Source organism: Acyrthosiphon pisum, chromosome A1, assembly GCF_005508785.2.
Source record: "Acyrthosiphon pisum isolate AL4f chromosome A1, pea_aphid_22Mar2018_4r6ur, whole genome shotgun sequence".
NCBI classification, from domain to species: Eukaryota; Metazoa; Arthropoda; class Insecta; order Hemiptera; family Aphididae; genus Acyrthosiphon; species Acyrthosiphon pisum.
The window spans coordinates 96333908-96342272 of NC_042494.1; the positions used below are offsets into that span (position 1 = coordinate 96333908).

An 8365-nucleotide genomic window follows, 5' to 3' on the forward strand; every position below is an offset into this window, starting at 1 on the left:
TATCCAGTTGTGTACATTTTCCGGTAAGAAGTAGGGTCGTTGTATGGTAAAGATAAATCTGATAGAACAGGACTTAACTAGCGTTATTCGGATGTACCCAACTAACAATCTGAAAATAAAATAGTAAGTATAAAATGTTTGTTCAATGTACAATATTATAATTAATGTATAAAATCAATCTTTTTTTAAACGGCTGTTGAGAATGTGGATAAATAGATAAATACATTTTGACTGATAAAAGTTTTTTGAATTTTTGAATTTGATCAAATATGAAAAATGAAATCTAAAATCTAAAACCTCTAAAATCTAGAGGTTTTACAGTTTTAATTTTAAGGTTCAATTGGTTGTTATTGTATATGGGAACATGTCAAAATTTGTGCATACTTTAGCAGGGGACATACTTTACATACAAATGTACAATGCTCGATAGTGATGGGTTCAGTAAATCACAATTTTAAAATTTAAATAATACTACAATCTAACCTTTCCACGATATCCATTGGATACATTGTATTATCCATTCCAGTCAGTACAAACAGGTGCAACAAAATAACTAAAAGAAACTAGGTTTTTATAACACAACAAATAACAATACAATAATAGCTAGATCATAACAATAAAACCAACTAGTTCCATCATAACATTTATCCAGGTAAACAGTTTCCACATATACAATTGTTTTAATTTATATTGTGTATGTGATAACAATTATTTTTAGACTTTTGAATTATTATTAACTTACATCCATTAGTCGAGTAAAGTTATTGTCAATAATTGAAACGTTTCCATCATATTTCCCAACACCAACTTTGTACAGACCGTCGTTATTTAATATTCTATTATCTGTATATCTGATATCATCATAACCAAAAACATTGAGCCGCTAAAAAATGATACGTAATTAATTTTAATTCTTTCACAAATTCGTTTTACAAAGATTTTACCAGAAATGACTAAATTTGAAGAAATACTTGATTCACCACAAAGGAATTCGTAATTGGAAACGTTTTTAACGAATTTATATATTCCAGCATGCCAAGGTGCCGTCCGAAAAGTGCTTCTTGACCATTGTGGATTCTTCCTTGGTTTGTATATACTCTACTGCAAACTAAAATGATATTAGATACATAGTTTATAATATGTAGGGCTCGGATTTTGTAGCAAATGCTTCTTTTGAGGGAAGTGTGATAGAAAGATAATTCTTATATATAAATACGTTTTGAATCGTTCTGATTTTAATGAAGTAAACTTTTTTTTGCTTTTTTTTGCTTTTTTCCACAAAATCTGCTTTTTATTGCTTTTCCCCCTATTTGGTTATTTTTTCTTGATTTTTACATATTTTTCTTGAAAACTTAGCTTATCTCTATGTATATTATACGTCTTAGACTATATTATTATTACCAGAAATTATAAAACCAGTAATAAATATATGACTGATAAAATAACTGTTGCTATTGTGCCGAAATAGTTTTATCCACAATTATCTATAGTTGTATTTACGACTCAAAAAAAGGGAAAATTATCTGAATTATACCTACGTATTTTTATAGCGCGTTCTAATACTTTAGTTGGCCGGTAAATATCAATCGACAATCAGTGAGGTATAAACGTATGGTGTTCTAAATAATTTCTCTCATCGTCAAAATGCCAAAAGTTAAAAATTAAAAAAAATCGTAAGAGAATTCGGTGAAAATGTGCTTATGACTGACGGAAATATTATATTTTGTAAATTGTGTGAAGTCAAAATAAATTGGGATAAAAAATATCACGTTTTATATGTTTAATATGAGTTTTAATGAAAGTAACTTGACTAAATAATATATTATATGGTTGTAAATTCCTTTTAGATTCTGAGCGGAGCGAGGAAGCTATTGTTTTTGCAATGGTGTTTATTTTATTTTTTTTTCATTTTTTATCCTGTATACAAAACTTCTTCCAAAAGGAGTTTCGATTCCAACATATATTCTCAACAGTTATTTAATGCCACGGGAAAAACCACCGAAAAATTATGAAAAAATGGGATTTTCATTTCTAACGCTTTGTTTATCACCATAGAAACGAATAAAAAATTATAATATTTTAATATTAATTTAACTTACATGATAAAATAAATAATAACAAAATATAAAATATCTAGACTGTCAAACCGTCTCCGCTCAAAATCGTTTTTCTTATACAATGATATTATATCAAGTTTAATACAACCAATATACAATTACCCACTTGTAATCTACTGTACAGCAGAGTGACATCCACTTATCTGCTTTTTTAATATTCAATTTTATGTGTAATTGAAATTTGCTTTTTTAGAATTAAATTAATAAATGCTTTTTTTGGCTACCTCAAATGCTTTTTTAAGGATTTATTTTGCTACAAAATCCGAGTCCTAATAATATGTAATGTTAGAAAATAGGAGCTTCATATTTATAATAATATATCTATAAGTTATTAAGGTCACTTCATATCTCTTTGATTAAGGCACCTGGTGTGTAGCTTGTTCATTTTTCAATATTTTAATTTCAAACCTAATAATAAAACTTAAAAAAGACAATTTTTAGCTTTTTTTTACAAATTATTTTAAACCATTATTTAAAATCAATAAAACAAACCAAGGCGGTCTGTTTCATAGAATGTTGTTAAAACAGTAAAAATGTAAAACCTACAGTTTAGTTTTACTGGGATTATTAACAATAACAAAAAAATTAAGTAAGATAGGTAAATTCTGATTTCAAAATCAAGTCGCACATTAAAATACTAATATTTTAAAAAAACATTTGAAAAAATCGCTTGGGAAAAATCTACATTCGCTCCTAAATTTTTAATGCGTTTACCATTATACACAGAATTATTTAAAAATTTGGCCTTCTTAGGCCTTAGTACTCCTCTTGGACAATGCCGTCAGATTATGACTCAGTTTTCAACGCCTAGTGACTGCACCGTAGTTATTTCACACTATTAAAGATATATCTTTCATCGTGTTATTTGTGTTAGGAATATTCGATGACTAAAAATATGATGTCTAGGATCACTGTGTCCGTTTATATTGCGCTTAGTGCACGTCTTATTATTACAAGAACGTATAAAAATATTTAATGTCATATACCTAACTATCGTTTTATACCCGTTGTCATATTTGTTCCATACTCGTTTCGAGCACACGTCTCTTTGGTCTCGTCTGAACCATCTGATCTGAACAATCCTCACGACCATCACAAACCTTGGACGTTTCGACCGACACTCCATTTGAACAATTGAACTTCTCTTCGGCGTTTCTATAATTTTATTCAATTATTACGCAACAAATTATTATTTCATATTAGTTATAAATTAATATTATAAGCAAACATATGAAAGCTAATAGAATTTTAAAAATTCTTATGCATTTATTAATTATTACAATAAACAGTTGGGCCAAATCAAACTATAATTACTATCTGCAATTAGCGAGAAATATATTAAAAATTGACAAAATTCGGTTTAAAAACGATTGTCTGACACATTATCATGATAACTGAATGAGAGACTAGTCAGTTAAAAAAATATTTTAATGAAATAAGATAAGTAATCGTAAGTATGAAATTTGTAAATAACTTAAAATGTTTAATATAAAATTGATTCAAGATGATGATTAACAATACAATCAAGGAGCATATAAGTAAAATATGTTACATACATTTCGGAATCGTATGTCGTCCTATACTTAGTAAAATTTTATCAATCGAAAAAAGTAATAGAGTGATAGATATTAGATAAAGTTAGATTTTTACATAGGTAATAAAAATATATAATAAGAAGGACAATAAGTGGTTTTGGTCTCTCTGATTATAATGTGTAGTTTGTGCTAAGAATACTTAATATTAGATATATAATTATCGTACCTATAGTTGTATATTGTTTGATGGTGATTTTATTTTTATTATGACTTTTTTACTATGATCACCACTATTTTTAAATTTTCGCATTTTATAATAACATAATGTTTAATTATACTGTAGTCACCAACAGAAATAAAGATAATGCAGCTTGGCGTCTTTCGAGTTTTCTATCACACAAAATGCCGGATCCTGAAACAATGAATATTATTCTTATGCATTGCATACGTAGGTAAAAAAAGTTTAGTGGATTTAGATTATTATTTATTGTTTTAATCAGCATTTTTAGTCTGAATTCACTAGTACCTATCATAATTTATACTATAACCTTAAATCTTAATAATCGAGCGTTCGTCATGTGTAATAATATTATTATGTACGGTGCCATATTATCAGTGAATAGCAAAAGTTTTGACAAGCGAATAAAATGTAAAAAGAAAACCACTCGTTTTACTCTCAAGCTACTTTTCACTTAATCCACTTACAATGTTTGACTCAATTTAATCGTTATCGCATATTATTTTATAAATATTATCATAAGAATATTTTCAAAAATGTAACGTTTCTGTTTTTATAGTTACCACTGAATATTAAGGTTTGGTTGACGGTTGGTTTATTTTAGTTTTTTTATTCTGTCAGTTGATATTATAATATACTACAGCTGTATACCCTTTACCGTCACGTAGGTACCAATGCATTATTTTTGAACTATGAACCTAATAACTATAGATAGGTATTAATTCCTATAGTGAAAATTATTTCCCAGTTACATAATACAACCATACATACCATTATATTTATATATATTTCTTCAAAATTATAAAAGTAGATAATGGTAAAGTTTCTCACCAAACAATCAGTTATTTTTTTAATATTTATTTTTTTTTCTAAATGTCTACAATAAAATAAAATTGTGGGGCTCCTGATACTTTTGACTATAGTAGTTGAAAATATATAAAAAAATAATACATAAGCACAATTTTTTTTTACAAGCATTTAAATTTCAAATCTTGATAACATTTATCAAATTTTAAATTTAAAAATTATTTTGTAGTCCAGAATTTATAAAATGTTCAATTTTTATAGCTAAGGATTAAAAATTTAAAACAAAGTTCCATGTAAACAGGTTAAATATAAATTAGTTTATAGTAATATCAATAATATTATGGCCGACTGACCGTCTTCCCTCATGATCGTTTTTCTTATACAATGATATTACATCATTGAATTCAAATTTAACACAATCCATTAAAGTGACCCACTTGTAACCTACTGTACAGCAGAGTCACGCCCACTTGCCCATCTTTTTTTTAATAAATATAACCAAAATAAATATTTGATATTTCTTATACTTTCATGTTACTTCTTTAATGACTTAACTAGTTGTATTGAAGATTATATATTAATATCTAATCTTTATAAAAATGTACCTACTATTTTTTAGTACCGGACATAATACAAGGTCTAGCTTACTAATCTTAATTTGAACAATGATTTATAACATATTAATACATTATGACCTAGATATATTATTATTATTATTATTAGTATACCTATCTATTATTATATTAAAAATATTGTAAAACTAAAATATTATACTAGCATAAATACATAATGTCATAAAAACATGATTTTCTATTTATTACTATCAGCACACTTTAATTTTAAGTTTATTAGTGAGTTATTGTAACCGACATAATGAAAAACATTTTGGTAAAAATGTTGAAAAAATGATTATTCAACGAGATGATGAGAGTTGATGAATAGCCACGTCACGTCTTATAGCAGCCGACGACTGAGCAGCCACCTATGTTTTACGTGTACCTATACCAGAATTTTTTTCACAATCTTAAGTTTATTTATGTGCTTAAGACGAAGTAGTGATTTCAAATTTTATATATCTTTTTATTGTTTATATAATATTATAAATATTATAATTTAATATAATGATTGAGTTCGCGACTCATGGTGCATTGCCGCATAAACCAAATTTTACGAAACTCACTCTAACAGTTTTATCTACTACAAAAAAAACTCGAAAGTATGTCAAAATTAACACAAAAAAACACTTACAAAACAAAAATGTAAAAAATATTATATTTAACGATTGAAATCACTGTGTTAAGAGGATGTCAGCGCACTATTCGTTTTCTCTTTCTGGCCCACGCACAACATAGACAAAACGCATTTACACATTTACGCATTTACGCATTTTTTCTATCTGTTTAATTAATCTTAGAGTAAAGTCACTTATTACAGAAAAGATAGAGAATAATATTTTTGAGGGAATGACATATTGATTTTATATTTTATTATTATTTGACTTTGTATTCGACTTTCAAAATAAATAAAAAAATGTTGTAAATTTAAATGATGTTTAAATTGTTTTGAGACAATATTTAGACAAATCGATATGTCATTCCCTCAAAAGTATTATTCTCTATCTTTTTTGTCATGGGTGACTTTACTCTAAGATTACTTAAACACGTGGAAAAAATGATTTTGCATAAATGCATTTTGTCTATGTTGCGTGTGAGCCAGAGAGAGAAAACAAATAGTGCGCTGACGCCTCTTAATATAGAGACTTTTGCACGTAGAACATACAACGTCACATGAATATTTTAAAACGCAATATTATAAAACAACTGCAGTATCTCATTGAATACTTAGTGTCTAAGTGCGAGACCCACACCATATTTCTTAGATAATGACATGCACTATTGAAGCAATATTGTTTTTAGTGTTGTGATGTCTTTTAACTTACACTGGTATTACGTACCAAAAATCAAACACGAATATATTATCCAGAAATACGTCATCTTCATTACAAAAAATGGTGAGCTGAAATCAAATCAAATATATTTATAAACTATATCAAATTATAACGCACTATACACTAAACAATATTGTACCGTACATATTCTCACATGTACAGAAAAATGTACTATAATAATGATAATAATAATAATAATAGTAATAATACAATGCGTACCTTGATATTATTTTTTTTACTTTACAAAATAACACTTTATAGAAACGCTAATACAAATACAACTCAACAGCACGAGAATTCTAAACACAATATATTGGGTTTTCTAAAAATATAATATATATTATAATATATACTTGTTATATCTATCGCGCATGGTGTTGGTATGTAGTCTGTTTGTTATTATCTACCTATAACTATATGAGATAACATGATCGACCAAAAGTCAAACTACCTAGATAGGTGGCAAAGGTAGAATGACGTTTTAAATATATATATATACATGTTGAAAATATAATTAATTTATTATATCTAAATTATACCTTACAATACACTAACTAGATTCACTTTCCCATCGGAAAACATACTGAAGTTGAAAATTAAAGCATTACTTCGACTAAATATCGTGTACGCAGACACAAATAAACAAAAAAATACACACATAATTGTAAAATCAATTGTACATTCAAAACATATTACGTTTTAACTAAATATTATCTGAAAAAAGAGACTATTGAGACTGTATTTATAATGAGATTAATATCGAGGTCTCCGCAGGTTAAGAATTTATAATATGATAAAATAAATTGCATTATTGAAAAAAGCGGCCAAGAAGATAACGCTCTGTTGTACATTAGGTGTCTAGATAAGTCACTGTAATGGATGTTTCAAGTTTGGATTAAATGATATAAAATCATTGCACCTATATAAAAAATGTTCCCGAGTGAAAACGGTCAGCCTATAATATTACTTAGTATAGTATTGTAATTAATAACTAAAATACTAGCTGATACAGCAATGCATTGCTAATGCTAGGTTTTTGTGATTGATCAACTCTTTTTATAGCACCTTATTTTAAATTTGCAATCCTTTTATATGAATGTTGAACATTTAAAAAATTTAAGTCACAAAATAATTAAATTTGATTTATTTTGTCTAAGATGGAACTTTAAATGCTTATATAAAAAAAAAATAGTGCGTATGAATTTTTAATATTTATAAACTGCTGTTGTAACAAACTACCAGAAGCCTTGTATTTAATTTTCACGCTTTTTGGCCCAACAAATGAAATTGTATTAATATTTATAGAAAAAAAACTAAAAAAATTGAAATTGGAAATTTTCGGTAAACAGATCAAAACGAGTCTAATTTTTTTCAAAGTTTTATGGTGTATACCGGGTGATTTTTTTTATCAAATAACACTCATTATTTCAAAAAGTGTAAATTTTGTTGAAAATATTTTTTTACATAGTTTCAAGTCGCTTATAAAACAAAGTTATTATTAAAAAATAATATTTTTAAATATTTTTCATCCTTATAACTTTTTAGGTTTTTTGCTTTTTTGAATGACACTATAGGATTTTAATTTTATATTTCAAAGCAGAATATTTTTCTTAGTATTTCGATACATGATAATCGAATTTGGAGTGAGTAGCTTATGAATACTTATAACTCATAAACTTGAAACTATGTAAAAAAATATTTTGAAAAAAATTTACACTTT

At 26.6% G+C, this 8365-nt stretch overlaps 1 protein-coding gene across 4 annotated transcripts in view; it reads right to left on the bottom strand.

The window, feature by feature from the left end:
* Positions 1-7346, bottom strand: part of LOC100574389 (low-density lipoprotein receptor-related protein 2) — a 16758-nt gene extending 9412 nt beyond the window's left edge. The window contains exons 1-8 of one of the 4 annotated variants that reach the window (XR_003839105.1): positions 6865-7346; positions 6652-6713; positions 3879-4064; positions 3104-3272; positions 945-1108; positions 743-883; positions 484-553; positions 1-109 (exon numbers count right to left, since the gene is read on the bottom strand). The gene's annotated coding sequence lies outside the window, so the exon portion shown is untranslated. Of the gene's footprint in view, positions 110-483; positions 554-742; positions 884-944; positions 1109-3103; positions 3273-3878; positions 4065-6636; positions 6714-6864 lie in introns of those variants that run through there. The other 3 variants (XR_003839104.1, XM_016802280.2, XM_016802281.2) reach the window with 3 other exon arrangements.
* Between the last annotated feature and the right edge of the window lie 1019 nt (positions 7347-8365).